Source organism: Zalophus californianus, chromosome 12, assembly GCF_009762305.2.
Source record: "Zalophus californianus isolate mZalCal1 chromosome 12, mZalCal1.pri.v2, whole genome shotgun sequence".
Classification (NCBI taxonomy): Eukaryota; Metazoa; Chordata; class Mammalia; order Carnivora; family Otariidae; genus Zalophus; species Zalophus californianus.
In genome coordinates this window covers 25,927,322-25,951,926 of record NC_045606.1, presented here as the reverse complement: position 1 = coordinate 25,951,926, position 24,605 = coordinate 25,927,322, and the positions used below count along the sequence as shown (strand labels likewise).

The following is a 24,605-nucleotide window of genomic DNA, read 5'->3' as shown; positions in this document are numbered from 1 at the left end:
TATCTGTTTGCTTCTTGAATTCTCTAGTTTTGCATTCAATATGATTGAAATAGCAACAATTTATCCTTCTGTGCCTTGGCATCTATTTGAGGCATCCTTTTGATCCTTCCCTGTGTTATGCTGGCCTCTGTCCTCCAGTCTTCCTTTCTCAGGCTCTACTTCAGTCCATGAGAGTAGAGCACTCTCATCTGGAACGCAGTGACAACTTCCGAGATAATTTTCCAACTCCTAGTCTCTTTGCGCTTCAATTTGTTCTACTGTGCTTCCAGGTTAAACTTCAGAAGTTACAGCTGTGATGCAAGTTCTTTCAGGGAACAAAAAAGAGTTAAGGGAAAGATGAGGCGAAAGTCTTTCAATGGAAAAGAAATTGTCTTGAGGGAGGCATATTATGTCTGTTTCCTGGTCCCGGTGAGAAGGTGATTCACTCAACGGTGTTTACTGATAGCTGATAATATGCCAGATGCTCTACTAACTACTAGGGTTCTAAATATTAGAAAGACAAGTCCTTCCCTTTTAAATCACATTGGTCGAAATGCTGTCAATATTAATGTTTTCACAGAGATGGCTGGAGTTTCAGAGCCAATAGCTGGCCAAGTGTTTGTCAAGAGAGAGCCAGAATTAATGAATTCTGTTTCAGCTATGGTAGGTTAAATGGTGATTCTTTGCCCTGTAGGTCTTTATACTCACTGGGAATAGTATTTATTATTTTTTAAAATGTTTACTACTTATTTTTAATTGCAGCCCTTTCATTTGTCATACTGTTCAGCTTTAGAGATGAATTATGGAGCTGGTTACATTCTTTGGAATGGTGAGCCCTTTTCTTCTGTGTCCATTTCTCTTCCTCTTGTACCCTACCTTTTTATTCTGGGCCTCTGCACGCTCCTATCCACAAACAATTGCAACTTCAAAATGAATAATTCATATGGTTCATTGTACCCTGAATCGGCATATCTGAGAGCACATATAATACTTTGTGTTTGTGCAGAAAGCCTTTTGTTCTTTTGCAAGAGAAGGAAAAAAAAGTATGTGAGGTGTCAAAAGACGTTTGTGCTAAATTATGTATATGTTGGCCATTTGATTCTTTCAGTCATGCTAGGGGGTATGTTTAAATGTGGGGATATAAAATTAGGTGTTGTTGTACTTTTTTTGCACTGGATACATTCAAGTATCATTTCATCTCAATTCATAAACAAATAGTATTCATCTTCTCCTTTCGGAAGGCAAATAGGTAACTACTTTAGTTGGATCCCATCAAGATATACAGCTGTGTGGAACTCAATATTTACACTATGTGGTCATAGTGCCTTTCTGATAGGTAGTGGCTGTTGCAGGCTGGCTACATAACTGTGATTTATTATTTAACTATGGGCTGTGTTCATTTCAGCAGGGAGTCGTTCTCCCTGCAGCTCCTTTGAGATCTGCGACTGTCATCACACTTTGCACAGTGGCTTGGACATCATTCTCAGTTGCAGATCCCTCTGAACTCCTCCGAAAGGATTCATTTTCATAAACCTCAGTGGAACACACAGAGAATTCATGCCTAAGCTTATTGACTCTCTGATATCCGGTGTGTTCATAGAAGCATAAAACCATAGGCAGCTGCTCTTTTGGGTCCCAGTTGTCAGGTGGGAAATTACGAAGAGCTGCATGCTGCTCTAAATAATTAAAATTAATACCAGAAGAAAACCTGCTCAATTAGCATCAGATTCCTTACAGATATGGAATATTAAGCTTGTGTCTGTGCGAGACAAGTGTGCGCTTGTGAGATACAAATATTTAAGTAGGAATAATTTTTAATCTGCCTAGACTACTTAACAAAATATATCAATTCAGTGACTCTTAATAAAGAAGCGAAGTATTCAGGTGTGTGTGTGTGTGTGTGTGTGTGTGTGTGTGTGTGTGTGTGTGTGTGTGTGTTTATTAGGTAGGGAATCCAAAGATGCTTTTAGTATGAGTGCTCCTCCCATCTTCCCCCCAGGCTCCTTAACCCCAAAGCAGTCCTGCCTCCCCTCCATTTCCTTTAAATCATTCATAGGATAACTTTTGGTGGGCAAGGGTGGGACCACAGGGAGCCAAGGGAAAAAAAAATATATTTTTTTAATTGTACGGAGAGAGTAAGAGAGTGAGTGGGGGAGGACGGGCAGAAGGAGAGGGAGAGAGAATCTCAAGCAGACTCCCTGCTGAGCGCGGAGCCTAATGCAGGGCTTGATCTCATGACCCTGAGATCACGACTGGAGCCGAAACCAAGAGTCAGATGCTTAGCCCACAGAGCCACCCAGGTGCCCCCCAAATAACATTTTAAATAGAAATATTGCATAACAAAAACAAGTTCTAATATTGGAATGAAGGTCAAGAAGACAGCCGTGAGACTGTTTACTCTGTGGTGCTTGAAGACCTGTATATAAAATACTTGGGAAGATCGTACCTCGAGCATTCACGACATTTCATACAGCAGACAGACAGCATTAGCAAGCACCCAGCATCCACTGCTCTGCTCCGCATGGGAGCTGAGAAAAGCATAGCAGTGTGAAAGGCTGTAACCAAGGTAAAAGTAAGACTGTAAACAAGTTCTATTCTTAGTCCTTGTGCCTCGCCAAGCTTTATCCCTTTAGTTATGTCATTAGAAAGCCCACAGTTTGTCTTCTCATTATTTTAATTGTCCACATCATTTTTAAAAACGCTTGTCAAAGATAGCTTGCCAGAATACATGGCATTTGATTCATATTATGATATCACAGATCTGAAAGTAGAAAGTGCGTTTTTTGAAAGTGCATTTTAATGCTATCTTTTGAGAATTTGGGTCAGCCCTCCTGGGAGTTCTGCATTTGATATTCATTTCCTCTCTCAGCTGTATTTTTTTTTTTTTTCACTGAAAAGACAGTGCAGTGAAGCATATAGGACAGATGTTGTGTGTGAGAAAGAAAACAGAAAACAAACACAACTGTGCAGTGGGATGCATTTGGGAGGAGATGTAATAGATTTCAGTCTGGCTTTTTCTCCAGAACATCCCAACCAAGTATAGCATCCATTCCTGAGGCTGCCCTACTATTAAACTGACTGCCTAAGTATAATTTAAATTAGTAGGAAATATTTTTAAAAAATAAACAAGGGTTTGGGGGAGCCTGGGTGGCTCAGTCAGTTAAGCATCCGACTCTTGATCTCAGCTCAGGTCTTGATCTCAGGGGTCATGAGTTCAAGCCCCATGTTGGGCTCCATGCTGGGCCGGAAGCCTACTTAAAAACAAACAGACAGACAGACAAAGGGACTCACTGAGGAAAGAGAGAAGGAAAATGTCCAGGCTAGATTTCCCATGTGTTAATTGATTTGTATGTCCATAGCTGGATAGTTGGTGTTGAAGACTTTCTGGAAATCCTTGAAAAAGAAAAGAGAATACATTGGTGCTAATTGTCACTGCCCTGGGTTGAAAACATATGTTATTAAAAAAGAGTGTTCAAAGGACAGTGATAATAAATTGTCCATGAACTGTAAATTAGATCATCTGATGATTAAAAAAGAAATCACTCTTTTAATCTATATGTGCTTGTTAAATGATACAGAGGGCAGAAAGCACCTGCCTGCCTTTTTCATGCCCTGGGCCTGCTGTGCTTTTGAAACCTATAGATAAGTCAGATATGGAGCCCATTTCATCTTTATAAATGGAAAAAAAAAAAAAAAAGAAGAAGAAGAAGAACCCACACACACTTAAATAGGCAACGAGACAAAGTAACTTGGCTAAGGAAGTAAAAAGCCATAGGGGGAAATTTTTCTAATAAAAACATTTTTATTTTTGCTTCCTCCTTTCTTTCTTATCAGAACAAACTAAAGCTTTTTAAGGCCAGAGGAGGTACTGAGACATGATCTAATCTGCCTTCCCCCGACCAGGCTGTGCTATATCAATAATCAGAGTCTGGGATTCAGAATATGAAAGTAGGGAAACTGGGGGAAGAGAGCAAAACTAGAAAATTAAAGACTTTGAAGAAATCAGTCTGTCATGTTGTACTTTGCTATCTTAGTTTATAAAGAGCTATAGGATTACTTACATCTCTCTCTCTTTTTTAAACTATATTGAAACTTGTGTCCATTTCAGTGAGGGGTTTTGTTTTGTTTTGCATAGACCCTTTATGTGTGTGTGTGTTCAAATACTTGGGGAATCAAAGTTTCCCATGAGTCGTTATAAATCCATTTCTTCTTCAGAAGTGTCAAAAGAAGATGGGGTGCCCAGCTGGCTCAGTTGGTAGAGCATGTGACTCTTAATCTCAGGGTCATGAGTTCAAGCCCCACATTGGGAGTGGAAGCTACTAAAAAAAAAAAAAAAAAAAAAAAAAAAAAAAACGTAAGAAGAAAAGGAGTAGGGCAAGGGGCAGAGAGGAGACAGGAAGAGCAGAGCGATGCCATCCAACCTGCCCCACAAAGGGGTGTTTCCCAGTCATTGGGGTCCTTTCCCCCCGGTGAGCTTCACAGTGCTGTCTGGATGACAGATGGATGTACGTGAAAGCTGCTGACAGGCACAAAATTGCTATGTAGGTGAACATGGGAGAGAAGGAGAAACAGAAAAAGTTGGAAGTGATGGTATGATGTAAGGGGCCTGGAGGGCAGAGAGGGAAGGGGGCAGAAAAGACAAGGGAGAGAGAGAAACACAGCCTGCGAAAATACCCTCACCTTTTAAGGAGTAAGTTAGTAGACTCTGTGTCTTTCTCATCTTTGATCTACAAATATCAGAATTAATTATTCATTCAAATATATACTCCTACCTGTCCTTAATGGCTGTCCCTATTTTACCTATTTAATGTAATAGGAGAGAGAGAGTTCATAACCCAGATTCTTCATAGAGGGTCCTGTGGGCTCCAGACTCTAACTCTTCATTGTGTTATAGCCAAAATAATTAGGGTACCCTTATGTTTCCTTTTGCCCAAGGCCAGTCCTAATTTTGTCTGTTGCCCCATTTATTTATATATTCAGCACTCACTTTTACCCCAAATGGTTCCATTTTGACAAAATGTTATATGGTCCACTTATCACAGTGGGTCCAGCCAATGTATTCCAAGCCAAAGCTGTCACACTATGTCTGCAGGCCTGTCTCCGAGACCTTCTTATCACTCCTACCCAGTAGCTGAGATTTCTTATAATCATAATTTGATTCATCGAAGAACTGGAGTTAACAAGCCTTCATAGCCCCTTATAAGTTAAAAGTCGACAGGATGTAACTATTTCAAGAGGAGCTACTGCATACCAGGACGCTTTGCAGTCTTGAAAGATACCCCTCCTGGGACTCCCAAGATTATCCAGAGCTGGGCCGTGTAGGGATTTGGGGCCTGATTTGAGGAAAAGGACATGACCGTGAGAGGTAGTAACATGCAAGCTGAACTGGGCAGCACTTGGACACGAGAGGGTGCAGGTCCCTCACAGCGTGGGACTCTCCAGAAGCTGATGGCACAGGGGCCACCATCTGGAAAGGGAGAAGGCATGGGGACTCCTGGGGGAGGGGGCCGGCAGGGAAGGGCTTCCATGTCTAGGTGGCGTCACCTAGCAGTATCGCAGGGAATTCTGGCTCAGAAAGCTGTGATGGCAGCAGTCTCTTGGGGGCTCCCTGGCCCAGGGCTTCTCTGTTGCTCACGCATGTGGGGTGGGGTGTTGAGGGGATATGCAGAGGAGGCAGCTGCTAAATGGTTCCACATCTGTTTGGACTGTTTTATAAACAACTGGTTGTGTCAAATTTGAGATTGGTGCCGGTGGGCTTTTGGGCTAGTAGGACTCAGTCTGCTGAGAAGAGCTAACCATGTACAGTTGTACGCGGGTCATCCCTGGCTCATTTCTGTAGCAGGCTGGTCCATGCATCTTCTCAGCATCGACTGAATGAAGGGCTGGACCATCGTGGGTCTGACGCATGTTACAAAGACAATCCAAACAGCTTGTGTGTTATATCAACCCCACGGTGAGAGGGAAAATGGCAAATCGCTAGACAAACTGCGGCCGCTTTTTTTGTCAGTTGAGGTTCTAAAACATTGTCTCTGAATATATGGCATTGGCACGACCCCTGTGCCCTCTCAGACTCCTTGCCATCGTGTGATCCTAGTCTTGTCCTTTTTCCTGCTACAACTCTGAGCCGTGCCCAGGCGGACGTACCATCCATCGTAGCCTCGCGTCAGCATGGCGAGCGATGGTATTACATTAATTTGTAGTCATTTGTGATGCCGATTTAGGGAATATTCATACTTACTCTGTACTCAGACTTTTGAACCAAGCTTAATAGGCTTATGACATCATAGGACTCTCAGAGGTCTCTTGCCGAGATGAATTTGGTGTTATAAATAATGTGGCAAATATTAACTCTTCTCCGTTCTTTATAAAGGATGCTCTCCTTTACCGTTTCCAAGGACATGGAGACTAGAATAGAATCTAAAATTATAACTCTGTGTCAACATTTATGAGCCTGAGCCCATAAGACCAGGAAAACGTTGGTTCTATTTTCTAAATTTTATGAAGTTTGTCCAGGGGTCCACATTAGTTGAATTGGGTCTTTTCTATAACAGAGCCCCAGACAACTTCGAGTCTCCAGGCGTTTAGAGCTGGCCAAGACTAGTAGCCTACTGCTAATGGTAGTAATAGTCCTTTGCATGAGTTCAGTGTTTGACACGTGTAAAATAACCCCCAGTGATTGCCATCGCCCTTCCTGCAGACTTCCTTACATGTGCCTCTTCCCCTTCTGGCACTCACCCCTACCTGTAACCTGACAATATGCTCAGATACGGGCACTTTGCCTCAACTCTTGAGTCATGGGGGGCTACTCTCTCACTTTCTTTTTCCCTTTGACTTCCAGGCATCATCATCATCTTTACTTAACTCAAAAAAAATTCTTTATTTTTCAGCCTTTTTTTTTTTCCTATTAAAATTTTGGGAAATTCCAGTATGAAGAAAAGAATAAATTCTTAATTTCTCACCTGAAGAGTACCACCATTCATGTTTTGCCATATTCCTTCTAGTCCCCATGCATATGGCTCCAGGAGTGGGGAGAGAGAAAATATATATATAGGAGAGTTGAAGATGAAAGAGAGAAAGACAGCGATAGAGTTGGAGTTCGAGCTACAGCTGAATATAAGATGAGAGAGACAGAGAGAATACACACGTCTGTGGGCTTGGATTTTATGTCATACTGTAGTTACTGTTTTGCAGTTTTCTTTTTTCCTTTATAACTATATTGTGAGGATTTAATGTTTTTCTGGAATATTTAAGATCACTCTCATGCCAGATTAATGCAGTAGGCTGTATTTATTACGTTTTGATGTTCTTTTCATATTTTATTCTAAAAAACACTGTAGTAAATATGCTCAAAGATAAAGGTTTATCTTTTTTCTAGAATTATAATAATTATGTTGTGAAAGCTTGGTATTCTTCTAGAATATTTTAAATGCCTACATTCTGTATGAAATCAAGGCTTTGATGTGTGTTGCTAAACTGGCCTCTGACATACTTGCTTAGACTCACTACCAAGTTCCTACTTTTCCAAACCTTAACTCATATCATCTACATTTCTTTTTAATTTTTTTTCTGATTTTCAGTTAAAAAAAAAACACTTAAAGTTCATTTTCTTGATGACCGGTATGATTGAATCATTTTATGCTTTTATTTTTTTGTTACTTGGCTTTTTTTTTTTTAAAGATTTTATTTATTTATGTGACAGAGAGACACAGCGAGAGCAGGAACACAAGCAGGGGGAGTGGGAGAGGGAGAAGCAGGCTTCCCGCCGGGCAGGGAGCCCGATGTGGGGCTCGATCCCAGGACCCCGGGATCACGACCTGAGCCGAAGGCAGACGCTTAACGACTGAGCCAGCCAGGTGCCCCTGTTACTTGGCCTTTCATCTTCTCAGTAAATTTCCTGTTTCTGTCTTTTGCCAAATTTTATTTCATGGGTTTATTTTTTTGTAATCTGTTTATATGAGCTTTTATATATTATGATTTCACGCTGCTTTATCATTCCTTTAAAATTCGTTAGCTGAGTGTCGGTTTTGATGAGCATGGAGGACGCAGTGTCTGTGTTAGCCTGAATGGGCCTTGTGCTTGGACAGCTATGGACACCCAGTCATGATACTCATACTTATTCCAACTTGCCTCTCCCTTTCATTTTTTAATTCGCATAGTTATCAGTCCTTTTCTTTATAGTTGCTGTCTTTGACATTTTGTTTAGCAAAAAACTCTAACTTGCACTATTCCTTTACTTTTAGATAATTTATTATTTCATTGTTTTTGTAATCCCCCCCTTTTTTTTCTCTGCACATTTAACCTTAATTCATTTGAATGGATTTTGGCACATGCACTGAAGTGGGCACCTTCCCTTTTTTTCCTTTATCCAAATAGTTAACAAATGATTCCAGGATCATGTCTCCATCTATTAAAGAATTTATTATAAACCTGCAATTGAAATGACACTGCTGTTTCTAGACTTTCAGTTCTATTCCATTAATCTGTTTTATATTATTGTACTAGTAACACGCATCAGCATTCTTTTTTTCCTTTACTGTGCAATTTAATATCTCAAAGTCCATGTATAGCCTTGTTTATTTTAAAAAATGGATATTCTTCATGGTGAATGTGAGTATAGTTTTATTAGAATCTTTCCATTATCCTATCGCCCCAAATACCTAATTTTAATTCCTAATTGTATGTAATCTTGCTTTCCATATTCATAGATATTGTTCTTAAAAGTCTCTAATGTCTTAATCCCCAAATCCAATTGCTTGTTGGCAAGTCTGCCAGCATCTTTGACATTTTATTGTGGATTATGATACATGAATAAATATCTATTCTCTGTTTGTAAATTTTAACCTTTTATAAAATCATAGGCTCTTTAGATGCTGGCTCCTTCCCAGCTTATCTTTTTTATTCACCTTGCCCTCACCTTGTATATAATAAACCTTACATGTTCCATTCCTACTATTAGAAGGGACCTTTGGGGCAGGTAGCTTTGAAAATGTATCATAAGCCATCAAACAATTTGAGGGAGGTCAGGCTGAATTCTGGAGTACAGACTGGAAAATGATACACCATTTTCTGAAATGATATTTTTTTAACTTCAGTTCTTTTCTAGCAGCAGGTAGATTGGTATTCTTCAGGGAAGGTCTAATATGGTCAAAACAGAACTGTAGGAGTGAGTTTTCTGTAACACTTTGTAAGAGGTGTGGGAGACAAAAATCTGTGTCTTGTTTCAGATGTTTAAGATTCTCTTATAAAGCTAAAGATTCTTGAAATATTCTGAAAGTACAGTCACCATTGCCATGGCATTGACAATTTTACTCAGTTTGATTCTTACGTTGAGGAAATTGCAATGTTTAAATTATATGTTACAGAAAGGTACATGATATACCTCAGTTGTCCCCACTGCCCCACCGTACACCCATGCAATAGATTTGAATGAGAGGGAATTTATCAGAAATAATCTAAGAAATGTGTTTTCACTTTTCAATCCATTTTATTGACTTGTATATCCTTATAGAATACTCTTTGTGAGTTTTCTCCCATTTTACAATTTTATGTCTGCTGCACTTTCTTTAACAAAATGGAATTAAGATTTTATTTGTTGGCAGTATGGGAATTAGTTATAAGTGCAAGAAAATGGGATAATCACTTGGGCCAGCTCTATTGAGAGACTCAAACATGACTTCCTCTTGCTAAGAGCTTTCCTTGTAAGTCCCACTAACCTTTCTGCCCTCAGCTCTGCCCTGTCTCACAAGGGTTACCCAGGATGCGTCGGTTTCAACTATTACACAGATTTTCTGTCTGGATCTTGCTATTCTTTTTTTGTTCAGATATTCTCCAACTTCCCTAGATCAGTCAGTGGATCTAAACATAACTGTGACAACATAATAGATTTAGCTTTGGTATATGGAGTTTACTTGCTTGGTTTTCTTGATATTTACAGTATTATGAAAGATTTTAGAGATTGCTGTCATAAAAAGAAAATTAACATAAGTTGTTTCAGTAGGTAGGACTTTACATTCATAGGAGGTAATGCCATTTGAAGATGGAATCATGGAGTTTTATTTATTTATTTATTTAATTTATTTATTTTTAAAGATTTTATTTATTTATCAGAGAGAGAGACAGAGGCAGGCAGAGGGAGAAGCAGGCTCCTTGCTCAGTAAGGAGCCCGATGTAAGACTCGATCCCAGGACCCTGGGATCATGACCCAAGCCGAAGGCAGATGCTTAACCGACTGAGCCACCAGGTGTCCCGGAATCATGGAGTTTTAAATAAACATTTTGACTTTATAGGTTTTTTGGCCATTCAGTTAAAGTTCATAATGGCATATGTGCATTTAATGTTTATATTCATATTGTATTTGTCATATTGATATAAAATCTATATAAAAGTAGCATATCTCTTTATAAAATACCCACTATATACTTATAGCCCTTTAATGACCCCTCCTTTCTTTGTAAGAATATGTAAGCAAAACAAAAGGCACATCACAACTTTTTAAAGCTTTTGGGAGTAACATTGCTTAGTAATCTGTGTGAAACTTAATATAACTGAGAATGTTCACTGTCTAAGGGATGGCAATTAGTAGATAATTTGTTTACGTGAAGAAGTTACATCTCTACATTCTCTTGTGTGATAATGTGACTGTCTCTTCAAAATCCAGTCCACCCTCTCTTTTGTGTAGCTTCTGTTTTGTTTGGATGATACTGACCAGTTACATGCACTGTCTCTTGAAACAGTGACTGGATCTTGAAATACCCTAGGACTCAGTTAATTAAGACATGACCTTCCATTGTCTAGAAGGACCGATTTAGGTTGTCTTTTCGTCAGTAGTTGAGTGAGGAAGAGAAACCTCTTTCTTTCCCACTGATCTGAAACCTGGCTCTCCTAAGAACAAGACAGGAGCGTTTGGATCATAGGACACTTGATTCCTTGACGGTGATGCTGAGGTGCTCAGTCAAGGAACCCTGAATTACACCTTGCCTCTGGACTTCCCTGTTCCACCATCAAATAAATCCTTTACTGATCTTGTCAGGTTGAATTCCGTTCTCAGTTATTTGCAGATGAAAGAAACCTGTTTTATATACTTGGTGCCGTGGAAATAGTTCTGACCTGGATTCCAAGTTAGGAACCTAAATTCTTGTCTTAGCTTTTAAATTTACTTGCAGTTTGACCTGAGACAAATAAGTTATTTCTCTATAGGAATAGAAGAAGATGACATAAAAGGCTCCTTGTAGCTCTAAAATTCTAGAATCTTGTGATCCTAAATTGGTTTCCAAATTAAAAGTAGGGGGGAAAAAAGCAATATGTGAATTTTGGTTAATGATGAAGATGATTAACTTTTTCCAGAGCTACAGTAGTCCTCTAGGCACTTAGGAGCACACTGTAGACCTTGAGAGTAGGATGACAGATCTGTACACTTTGGGATATTTTAAGATGACACACATCAGAGTTTCACCTGGGTAGACGTTATCATGAGCAAAAAAATGCCACAGAATTTCCTTATTAATTATGTGAGCCTTGAGTTTTGTTTCTCTGAGATCTTTTGTTGCTGGGATTCTGAAAATTGAAATTTCTCTGTACTTTTGTCACTCAACTGTTTCTTTACCATATGTGCACATGTATGATGTGAGCATTGGCAGACACACATATGACCCACAATTTTTACATATTCACGAATGCCTTGATATAGAAACTAGCCAAAACCTAACATTAAAAATACTATTACAAGTAGTATTTGTTTTCATTTATGGTTTGTGATAAATTATATTGTTGATATTTGACATCACTATGGTTTTAATTGCTGCCTTTTTTGATTCATGGGATTTACTTTAATAAATGAATGCCAGATTTTATGTTTTCTAAATCACTATGACTTTGTTCATATTGCTTAAAAGTGAAGACATGAAAAATGTCATGGCTATTATAATTTTTTTTTATGGGTATTCAGGTATAATTTGCCTTTGATCATTGAAGCTGTGAGCAGAGACCAGACTGCATGAAAATTACCTGAACTAAATTTAGTCTTGTCGTAAGATACAACCTCATAAGATTTTAGTTTTTTTTATAACTGTAAAGATATAAATTACCGGTAATAAGTATTTTCTATAATAACTATTTGTTTAGGGACACTTAATTTATTACCAGGTCCTAACAACAGATCAGTGTTTCAGAGGCAACCATTAAAGGTCACTTGATTATGAGCAGTGTCCGCAGCCCAAGGAGATAACAAGTGTGTCAAGTTGGGCAAGAAGAGGAGAGTGGATGTTATTTAAGGAATTAGTTCAGGTTTAATCTCATGCACAGTTATCTGCATTCAGATAAGAATAAACGTGGAGAAGAGGTCTTCATCTCTCTGTGGTTTCTGAGATTCAGAGGCATTAATATTCAATGATGAGGAAACATTTTAGAAGGATCATTATTGGCCAGCTATTTTTGGTTTCTAAGAAATATAGACTCTTTGGTTGATAATCAAATTCTGTATATGGCCTATTAATCTACAAAATAAGCATTTTGTTAAAGTTTGGATTGGCACCTTTTTGGAAGTGGCTGCTCCATTGGCAGTTTATGGCTGGAATGGGAAAATTGCATCCTGGAATAGAAAAGTGGATCAGAAAGGATCCTGTCCTCACATATTTCTCCAGAACATACTCAATTTGTTTATTGTTCCTCTTTGAAAATGCAGGTACTCCCTGGAACATCTAAACCTATCTGTCACAAGAGAACTACCTTAATGAGCATATTGTATTTTTTTCTTTAAATACCGGAACCATGTAACTGGTTGACAAGATGGAATGAAATTTTCATGAAAACAGAGGAAAACTTTAGAACTGATTTTTCTGCAGAGCTTCTCTGGCCAGAAATCTTGGGATAGGTGGCTAAGGGTAGGAGTGCCAAGAGCTAGAAGGGAAGTCAGCTCATTCTGCCTAGATTCCGAGAAATCTCTGAATCCATGAAGAACCAATGCATATGTTCTACTGATACTTATAGAAGAGTATCTGTGATAATCAAGTAGAGCCTTACATATGGTTGCCTTTTAAGTCTTAATGTCCTATATTCACTCCAATGCCATTAAGTGTTAATTTAAATTTTGGAAGCCCGATACAAATGAAACTAATAAAATTTTAAATATGTGGATTAAATGGCAATCTTGTAGTTCATCATTAATTTTTATTTCAATTGCTTACACGAAAGAAATAAGAGGATTCGTGAAATGTTATGATAAATTTTACCAAAGTTCCATTTTTGGAACTTGTTTGGTCTCCTCCAAAGATGGGAATTTCTTTTGTCAGGAAGTTGTATAATTTCGTTTGTTGATATCACTGTATTAAGTTTATCAGTGTGTTTAAAAAATTAAATTGCATTCTATCTGTTATATAAATCATATTAACATAATAATAGGTTAATGTGCCGGCAATCTGTTTTTGTATGTGACACATTACTAAAAATTGTATGTAGGAAAGTTAATGTACACATTAAGGGGGAAAAGAACTGTACTTCAGGGAGCTAAAAGTTATAAATATTTTTAGTTATTCCTTTTTTATGACACAATCTTAATTGTATATTTTTCAACATATTTGTTTGTGTATGTCTGTATATATACACACACAAACAATTTCATTGAGATATATGTATATCTCCAGGTGAGGTTAGAGATTGGATTGGCTGTTTTTGTTGGATCAAATTTCTGTCATTGTCCCAACTCTCAATGTAACCATACTTATGCTTATGTCCCTGGTATCAGTAATTTTACTTTTCTAATCTACAGTGATTGTGTAAGATTGAAAAGGACAGGGGCACCTGGGTGGCTCAGTGAATTAGGTGTGATCTCAGGGTTGTGAGATCGAGGCCCGCACTGGGCTCTGCTTAGTGCGGAGTCTGCTTGAGATTCTCTCCCTCTGCCCTCCCCCAACTTGTGCTCTCTCTCTTTCTCTAAATAAATAAATTAAATCTTAAAAAAAAAAAAAGATTTGAAAGGACAAAATGCAATTAAAAATCCGATACAGAATTATACCGATGACATCGCTGCTGTACAGATATATGTGAAAACTCTATCCAATAAAACCCATTGGCTCTTAGGTAGTATTGAGTTGAATCAGTTCTAAATGATCAAACATTACTTGACGTTTAAAAGAAAGGGGGGGCGGCGCCTGACTGTCTCAGTTGGCAGAGCATGTGACTCTTGATCTCAGGGTTGTGAATTCAAGCCCCATGTTGGGTACAGGGCTTAATTAATTTTTTTTTAAAGATGTCAGTGTATAACCTTTTGAAGTATCCATTACTCAGAAGTTGTCTTTGTTAAGATTTTTTTTTATAGTTCCATATACCTAGAGAAGCTGATTTAAATAGCAGACATATTTATTGAAAGAGCGTGTTGGGTAATTTACAGAATTGAGGAAATTGCCTACATAGCCAGACTGGGGACTACCCACTTTGTCATGAGCCCTGCACATAGGCATCATGGCTTACACTGCTCCCGTCAGTACTGGTCACCTGGATCTGCTGTTGCTTCCCCTAAATCTGGATGTTTCTGCCACAGCCAGGATGGGTCTGTCACTGTCCTTCCTTCCCTGAGTCACTAACTGCTCATTCAGAGTCCAGGACAGGTCCATCTAATTGGCTGAGTCAAAGTGGTTGGCCAAGTCCCAGAGACAAACAAGGCAAGCATAACAGGCTTTTGATTTCTTCACTTGGGTGTGGCCAGTACTTCCCGACATAGTTTATATCTTGAGAAATTCACCAAACAAATAAATGTTTCAATGATCAAAAACAAATGAGTAAAAAACGGAGACACGTGTCCACTGTGAAGTTGAACTAACTGCACTATAAGTACTTCCTGAGGGTGCTATCTCTAAACACTCCTGTCTTAAAATGATTTGACACTTCCAAGAATACCTGATTACTTGAATTAGCCAACTCAACTCAGGTTGAGAATATGATAATATGATAGAACTGCTTGTTTGATTATTTTGTCTGGGAAGAAATGGAAACAGTTGAACAATTAATTGGTGTAGATGTAAATGAGATGATGTGAGTGGAGACCTTGGAATGGCATATCTTTTATGGTGGAATATTTTTAATAAATGACAGTTCAAAGCCTATTACGGTCTGCTTAATTTACTCTTTAAAAATCTATTATGTTTCCACAGAAAATCATCAATTATACTGTCTGTCAAGGGGCAAATATAATATCTTCTCCAAACAATTATTTAGTGCTTACTGTGTGCCTGCCCCTGCACTGTTGCTTACAAGATACACACTTTGATGTGTGTATCTTGCTGCTCTTCGACTTCTGGTGCATATTGTCTTTAATTAGCTTGGCAGGGTGAAGTGTTGCTTGTGGAAAGTAATTACAGGTTTTCAATGGAAATGTCAGTGTGAAACCAGCTCGATGGTGGTTGTCATGCTGAAGAGTGTACAAAACACATACACAAACTATGGGCTTTCTGTAGAAAGACCCCTTCCAGAGATAATGATAGAGCTGCTTTCTGGACTGATAGGATCTGAGAACAACCTGATAGGGGGTGTAGCCTTCACCTTGGGGGAACGGCTGTGCTGTGCATTCAAGAAGATCAGAGAAGTTAAAAAGAAAATATTAAATTTTGGGCAAACACTGCTGGGTTCATACTCTGAGATGCATTTACATTGAAAGAAGTCTTATAAAGGTGGAAGTGGTATTGAAATTTTGATTACTTGGGAAACAGTTCAAACGTGGTCTTGATTCCCTTTCTTTTCAGGCAGCTGCACATGACAGAGCCAAGGATCTTGCTGTAGGTCCTTAGCAAATTTTGATGTTTAACTGAAGTAATAAATTTACACTGTGATTTAATTGGCGGTACCAGAGACCTAGTGCTTGGTGGAAAAAGCTGTGCATTGTGCCGCAGTGTGTATAGTTCCTATCACGCCTAATTCTTGCATGTGAGACTTGTTCATGAGCAAGGGTTTTCCTTCAGTATACTTTTATTGTCACATGCTAGATCGCAGTGTGTTTCCTTGTGTAGAATTTTCTTTGGCTTATTTTTCCTGTTCTCATACATTATGTCATCTTTATGGATGTATGGAACAAAATATATCGGCTATTCCTCATTCAGTCAGTCAGAAATATAGGCATTTGACAGTTATTTATCGAGTGCCTAATATATATCAGGCATTGATGTAGGGACTAGAGCCAACAGACAAGAATGAATTGCCTCCCTCATGGAGCTTGTATTCTCGTACTCTGTGAGTATGGAAGTGTATTGCATTCACATGAGCCCCTGCATATTGTTGACAATGTGGGGTAGCGTTCTCCATTTTGCTCGACCAATTTGTCAGGAGTTAGTAAGGATAACCTAGCAGTGATGGATCAGGGTCTGAGGAAGCAGTATTCACTAGAAATGAAGAATTAAAAATTGGAGTGCAGGACCTTTAAGCCAAGAAGGGGAGGGGCAGTAAGAAGAGTAGGCGATAGTCCACATTAAATGGGAGCATTTATTCTAACATTCATTCAGAAAATGTTTCTCGAATCCCTGCTATTGGGTGGGCATTTTTCTAGGGACTAGAGGTATAGCAGTTATCCAGACAGATGAGTTTTCTGCTGTAATTTTATATTTTAGAAATTAAGGGAGATAGACAATAAGCCAAAAGAAAATTAAAGAGAGATTTTTGTATAATGAAACATGCTCTGAAGATTGGTGACCAGAGGAACATAATTCTTGATCTGTTGCCTGGGTGCGCTGCTTTGAATAGGCTGGTTAATAAAGGTCCTGTAAAAAATAAATAAGATAAATAAAAAAATAAAGGTCCTCTAACCTGAAGTAAGAGGAAAATGTGGTGGAGGAAGCGACTACGTGCAGCTGAGCAGGTGCCACTTCAGGCAGAGGTGTTGGTTAGTGCAAAGGCCCTAAGGCCCGGGGAGCTGTTTGTGTTCCAGAATTGGAAGGGCCAGTATGATTGAGCTTAATGAGCAGGGTAAGAGTGTCTAAGAAGAGTTCAGAGAGGTAGCCAGGTTCAGTTGACATATGGTCTTCTAGAAGAGCGTCTGCAGTGTGTGTGACAAAGACTATTTCCTTATTTCCTTCACTAGAATAATTGCTCTCTCAATATTAAGAAATTGATAAGTAGAAGAAGTAAAGAAAATACAGTTGACCTTGACCAACGCAGGGGTGTAAGGGCTCTGACCACGCCCCCCTCCACATACACATAGTCAAAAAATCTGCATCTAGCTTTTGACTCCCTAAAAACTTAACTACTAATAGCCCACTGTTAACTGGAAGGAAGCCTTACTGATAACATAAACGAGTTGATTAACACGTATTTTGTATACTTTATGTATTACATGTATTAGGTATTATATATACTTGGTATGCGGTCTTATACTAAAGTAAGCTGTAGAGAAGAAAATGTTTTAAGAAAATCACAAGGAAAAGAAAATACATTTACAGTACTGTACTGTAAAAAAAGAATCCATGTATAAATGGACCCATGTAGTTCAAACCCATGTTGATCAAGGGTCAGCACTCGGGTATAAATAACATTGTGGCGCTTTTATTTCTCTTCCTCTTTCTGTCCTCATCTGTTCACAGGCACGTGCATGCAGACACAGATATGTGCACACGTACACGGAACTTTTTATTAAATTGAAGGTTTTTTTTTTTAAGATTTTATTTACTTATTAGAGAGAGCGCGCATGAGCCAGGGGAGGGGCAGAGAAGCAGACTCCCCACTAGCAGGGAGTCCGGTGTGGGACTCGATCCCAGGATCCTGGGATCATGACCAGAGCCGGAGGCGGATGCTTAACGACTGTGCCACCAGGAGCCCTATTAAATTGAAGTTCTACTCCTTTCATGTTTAAAATAAGTTATTGGCACTTGCTGTGTTAAGAACATTTGTCTAGGTCATCAAATGTAATGATAAGCAATAAAACGATATTATATAATATATAAAATATACAATCATATATAACAATAAATAATATAGGAAGTATAATTTTAATGGTAACATCATATGGATATACTGAGATCTGTGGCTCATTTTGAAAAGTTTCGATTTTTTAGCATAACAAATATGAATGCCATAAACATTTGTATATAAAAATATGTGTCTAAAACTCCAGTTTCCTTAGCAGAATTTCCCAAGGTGGAGACATATCAGAAGTCATTATTATTATATGGATACAGCTTACCAAAATTTCCACCTGAAATTGTAAGCATTGTATGAGAGTGTCTTCATCTTTTATTTCCTTTAAAGCACTGGTTTTTATCATTTCTTAAACATCTGAGTTGACAGATCACTAATAGTATCTTTTATCTGTTTTCTTTTGTGGTTTTACTTAGGACATGAAGTCAAGTTTGTTTATTATATTGTTGTTTTAGTTATCGATGTCTGCATAGTACATTACCCCAAAACACAGTGGCTTAAAACTACAAACATTTATCATCTCATGGTTTCCATGGGTCAGGAATTCGGGCGTTGCTTTGGTGGGTGATTCTCAGTCTCTTATGTGATCAAGGTAATCTGAAGACTTGACTGGCATTGTAGGATCTGCTTTCGAGGTGTCTTGATCCCGTGCCCATTGGTAGTAGATCTCATTGCCTTGTCACATGGGCCTCTGCATCCTGCTGGGCTGTGGTAGCTCTCTTGCCCTACTGTGAACAATGCAAGAGAGCATGAGGAACAATTCATAGTATCTCTTATGACCTTGACTCGTAAATTGCACACTGTAACTTCTACTCAGTGCAGTTTGTTAGAAATGAATCACTAGGGCACCTGGGTGGCTCAGTCAGTTAAGCGTTGGACTCTTGATTTCAGCTCAGGTCATGATCTTAGGGTTGGTGGAATCGAGCCCCATGTTGGGCTCTGTGCTCAGCACGGAGTCTGCTTCTCCCCCTCCTTCTGTTCCGACCCCCAGTCTCTCTCTCTCTCTCAAATAAATAAAATCTTAAAAAAATAGAATCACTAAGGCCTACCACTTGAAAGGAATATCAGAGAATTTGTAGACATATTTCAAAGCCACACAATAGTTTTTACCAGTTTCTCCCTGACATTTAATGGGCATTGGCCATGTTACTACAACTATTATTGGTATTGGACAACTAATATACCACCTCACTATCAATAAGGGCTTTTTTATGTGTTTTTCATCGATTTCAATGACCTTGCTGCCAAAATTGTTGTTTTTTAAAAATTTGGGATGCTATAAGATAGCTTATAATCATTTTTTTATAGGATAAACTGTCTTGTAGAGATTATATTGAGGGAAAAATTTTTGTCATAGATTCTGTCTCATAAATTGATCATTTTGGATTTCTGCTTAAATGAGTTTTGACTTATGTAAATCTACAGGTTTTTCATGTGTACGGTTTGTATTGTTAGTTTATCATTTACTGCCTAGGATTGTAAATACTATGTATTTCAAATAAGATAGATTCAGGATAGAAGAAAATGTTATATAGAGTTTTACAATGTAATTAGTTTCTTTCCAAGTTCCAGCCATTTACCTGACTCTTGAAGCCTTTTTATCTCTTTGGCTCTCATTAACAACTGTCTGTCTAAAGCTTAATATCTCTCAACTTCCAGATAGGGATAATAAAAGAAACTTATCCACAGGTACTTGTGGTGCTTAAGGGAAAGAAGCTATGATATGTTAGTTACTCCTTTGTTGGTGGTGGTGGTAGTGGTGATAATCTGAGGACAAAAATCAGCAAATTGAAAATTAGCAAGCTTCTGTGAAATTTGGCCAATTGGAGCAGGCTCACTTATGGATGGTAAAAGGTACATAAAATTATAATGACTAATTTCCATTTTTATGGGATAAGTATATTTTATGGAATAAAGGATGGGTATGAAGTCTGAGAAGGAATCAAGATCATTCATTCAGTTATTGTGTATAGGGAAGAAACAAGAGTAAAAATAAACGACCCAAACTTTTGAGATCGAATGGCTGTCTGAATAGTGGTATTTTGAGTAGTAAGGGGAAACTTCTATAGAGAGCTAGGTTCAAGAGAAAGCAGTGGCCCTGCGTACTTACATGACGAATTTGAGATGATGGTAGGCTTTCTTGGTGGCTGCCTAACAGCGAGTGAAGTTGGAGGATTGACACTTCTGAGAGAAAGGATGGTAGTAGATAATGTAGTTGTATTGAGGTGACAGTTGACATGAAAAAGTAAGAGCAGAGGGCTGAATTTGTGGTTAAGATTCATAAGATTTATAAGAAGGAAGTGGGGAAGAGAGCCAGAGTCTCAAGGGAATGATCGTATTAACATGGCATCCAGTGCCGCAAGAGGAGTTTGTAGTTAGTTAAATGGGAATACAGCTAAAGAAAGAGGATTATGAAGAAAATACAGTTGAATTTGACATCGTGGATATTAGCATAGTTAGCCAGAGGCCATAAGGAAATAAGGTAAGCAATGAGTGAGTCCTAAGGGAAGTAGTTAAAGGGAGTTTAGTGGTGAAGACATTAAGAAAGTCAGTGTTCAAATTCACTGGAGTGGTCAAATTTTTTAAAAAGACTCACAGTGCTAATTGTTGGCCAGTCTACATAACAACTGGAATTTAAATACATTGGACATGGCCATTTTTACAGCAACCACTTAAGAAAATTCATTGGTGGTATCTAACCCTGTGACCCAGCAGTTCTTTGAATACACCTAAGAGAAATATGTCTACTCAAAATCATGTAGAATCATTTGCAATGGCTCCTAACTGTAGACAACTCAAATGTTATTCAACAAAAGATCGGATAAATAATCTGTGCTACATTTGTAGCATGGCAAAAATACTTTTTTGGAATATTGCATGGCAAAAAACAAAACAAAACACAACCCAAAATATGCTACATGCAACAACAGTTCTCAGTCTCACAGAGAGAGTGAAGAGCCAAAGAAGCCAGAGAGAAAAGAATACCTACTCTATGATATTCAACATACATGAAGTTCAAGAACAGGCCCAACTAATATGTGCTCTTGGAAGTCAAAATAGCATTTCTCTCAGGCATGGGTAGCTGAGGACCGAGGCCAGCTGTTGACTACACTGAGCATGAAGACATGTGAATGACAGGAAAAGCCAGAAATAGCTGAGGAAAGAATAGCTAAGAACTTAATTACGTGAGGCCACTGATGGGTCCGTAATTCACGATCAGGAAACCAGAGAGGAAGAACAACAATGTAGAGCTGTAGAGCAACGTACAAGTCTCTCCTGTCTGTGTTTTTATTCTTAGAAGTCACACTTTAATACTTTGACTTGGGAAGAGGGGAGCATATAAATGAAGAGCTTAATTCTTTCCTGCCACTTCCTTCCCAGTATCTCTTGTGCCTCAGTCATTAGCTCAGAAAATTTTTACCAAGTACCTCTTACGTTGCACACTTTGAGGTAGGTATTAAGGATATGCTGCCGTTGAAAAATGATGTCTTTATCTTAAAGGATTTATAGTCCAGTAGTGAGGGTTATTACATAGAAAAACAATGTTAATAGATGTACCATGTAAGCCTGTGGAAGAGTTCTCAACTCCTGGGTGAAGAGAAAGCCTGGGAGATTTCAAGTGGTGCACAATGTGGTTATGACACATAAAGGAAATGGGCAGATATGAGATGAGGGAAGTAAGTAGAGGCCAGATAGTAAAGGGACTCATGTAGCGTTGTGCCCTGGAAAGCCTGCACACCTGAGAGTGGGCACATTTGGGTTTGAATTTCACGATTTGTCTGTAAAGTGGGGAAAATGGTGTCCAATTTGCAGGCTCGTGAGAATTAAAAACGTGAAGCCCCACTCGTTATTTTAGGGAGGGTAGCTCTTAGAGGTATTAGGGTTGGACGACCACTGTGAAAACTGTTGCAGAAATCCTGGAAAGTGAATACAGCCTGAAGGGAGACTGCTCCTGTGCAAATGGTGGAGAGGTGAGAGATGAACCAGGAGAGCGTACAGGGCGTCCCAAGTCACTGCCTGTGAACATCAAGAGGAAAGAAGCTGTTTAGGTTTCTGGTTTGGATAGTCAGATGGACTCTGGACTTTTTCACTAAGGACCAGTCAGTGTGCAGGGGGAGCATCCAGCTTCAGTTGCAAACTGCTCCCGCTTCCTCGCAGTTTTCCACACCGTCTCAGCTCATGCTCTGCTTACGGCCCGAGGAACCACTGTCTTTGCAGGGTCCTCTTGCTACCCTTTCTGATAGATCAGGACTGTGGCTGGAAGCTTCCCGGACACCCTTTTCTGTCTTTTTCCTCTCTTCAGCCATTTATAAGGCTCTTCGGATTTACTGTCTTGGTAAAGGTTTTCTCTTTCCATTCCCATTTTCTCTAAAGCTCATCTTTGCTTTTCATCCTTCTAATCATTATGCAAGACACCTTGCCCTGTGGGGCCAAAGTAGTTTCTCAGCCTTTTTTGCCAACCCTAGTTCACGCAACTCTAGCAATTAACCCAGAATTCTTTTGGGGGATGTCTGGTTTGGGTTGAATGAATAAGAGAGGAAGAGAAGTAAGAATGGACAATCTGTGATTGGAGGGAGAGTGAATCACTGGGTTGTGCCATACATTTAGTATGTCTTCGGTTTGCTTTGTGTCACATTCACTGGTTGTTTCATCTATTTTTGTAAAAGCCTTTTGAAATTAATCTCATATTTATGATAGTTTATGAACATTTTCAGTTGAAGTACTTACTGCAAATTTACAGAGATATCTGAAACATTAAATCTTAGCCATTATTATGGAATTCCTTTTAAAAGACAAATTTTAACTTTGGTGCAGTTATAACACTGTATTTCCTTTGATCAATTTTAATCTTTCATACTCTGTGAATATTTCACTAAAAGTTTTTGTAAAACATATTAAAAACAAAGCTTTACACCAAAAATAGATTTTTCATCTGCCCATATAAAGTATTTAGGTGACTGAGTTCACCAAAAAGTAATAAAATAATTCTTACTTATTGTTGATTTTTGTTGTCCAAATTAGACAGCTTATAGAATCTATCGATTTACCTAGGTTGGCTTTAAAACCTTTAGTTTCTTCAATTCAGCAAGGCAATCACGTATTGATATTGTGTAAGAGGAAAAGTGAGAAGTGATGGTTATACAAAAAAATGCTATTTAGTACCTGTGGTCCAGGAATGTATGGGCTAACAGACAAGTGTCCAATGATACTACACATTAATACCATATTACACATTTAAGCTCTGTAATCGAATGTCTTAAGATGAGTTGTTAGCAAACAGATTATTCTGAGCTGTTTTTCTGTTTGGATTCAATATCATTTGGTGCTGGCATATAAATAATTGTTACACTTCAGGACTATCATGCGTCTCAGTATCAAAAAGTCAGACTTTCAACAAATCATTAAGCAAAAGTTAATCCAATGAAAAGGAAGCAAAGTATAAGAAAAGACATTTCATACACACACACACACACACACACACACACCTCTCCCACAATAAACATATGAAGGTGTTTGTCCTCTTCCTAGAGAAGTGCAAATCAAAACATTGGTGTAGCCTTTTTCCCATAGATACATTTTTTTTTTACTGAAAAATAAATGTATTTTTTGTTTGTTTCTAAAGGATTTTTGGTGAGGATTTTGATATTTGCCTTGAAACTTAAATTAGTCAATTTATGGAGGCTAGATTCTGGATACCTTCATTGAGAGATTCTGGGTGATGAATTTGGTGGATGAAAGTGTATTTCAGAAGTAGTTTGTACTGTGATTGCAATGTAGATGTAAAACAAATCAAATGCTTCCTGGATTCAGCCTTTTTTAGAGTAATATACTTCTTCCAGTTTATCTGGGCATCGAAAAAGGTCAAACACATTTTTGTTAAGAATTAATTGAAGAGCTTTTCCACCAGTAGACAGTGATAGAAAGCTTTCAAGCACTGACCTCCTCTATTTGGGGTTCCATAAGATCCTACTTATGAGTTCATTTCTACAGCTGTTATAATTTATTTTACATGTAAGTGATAGTAAATGTATAACCATTTTCACAAAATGTTCTGAACTCACTTAAGAGTATTTGGAGGAGCATATACTTATTGAATGTGGCGGAAGCACAAGCTCATTATAACACTGAGACCTATGAGAGAGTCTGTCCACTGTTAGTGGTAGTGCCCTGCACTTATAAATCTTAAATCAAAACCCAGGTTTCAGATAGACAAAGGAGATGTACCTCATTATTATCCAAAGGCCAGGCAATTTTTCTTTCACTCTTCAAATTGGTTTATTGAATAGAAATGCTTTTGTGTTTTTTTTTTCAAGGTAATTGAATGGCTCCTGTAAGACTGTCTCTATATAATTTTATAAAAAACAATGCATTAGATGCACACAAAGAAATACATCATCTGGTAGATCAAGTAGATGATTGAATGAGGTAGAATGTATTTCCATGTATATTCCATCTAAATATATTACATATATTTTCACTGTTTTATCATCATATAGACAGAGCTAGAATCATTAAAAATAGCTACCCAAAAATATAGTTATAAGATTCTGTATTGCCTCTCACTTCTCAGAATCAAATCCTGGGTAAGGGTGAAGGAAAATAAAGAAGAGAATGATTGGAAAATCAAAAGTTTAAGTATGAGGAAATGGAAAATGGACTGCAAATAACGGCAGGTGGTTGAAGAATAAGGCATAGCTTTAAGATCAATTTATCCTTGAGACGGCAACATTATA

General features: G+C 38.3%; 1 protein-coding gene across 8 annotated transcripts in view; it reads left to right on the top strand.

Annotated features, from left to right (window-relative positions):
• Positions 1 to 24,605, top strand: part of CACNA2D1 (calcium voltage-gated channel auxiliary subunit alpha2delta 1) — a 479,784-nt gene that overhangs the window by 138,616 nt on the left and 316,563 nt on the right. The window lies entirely within an intron of this gene.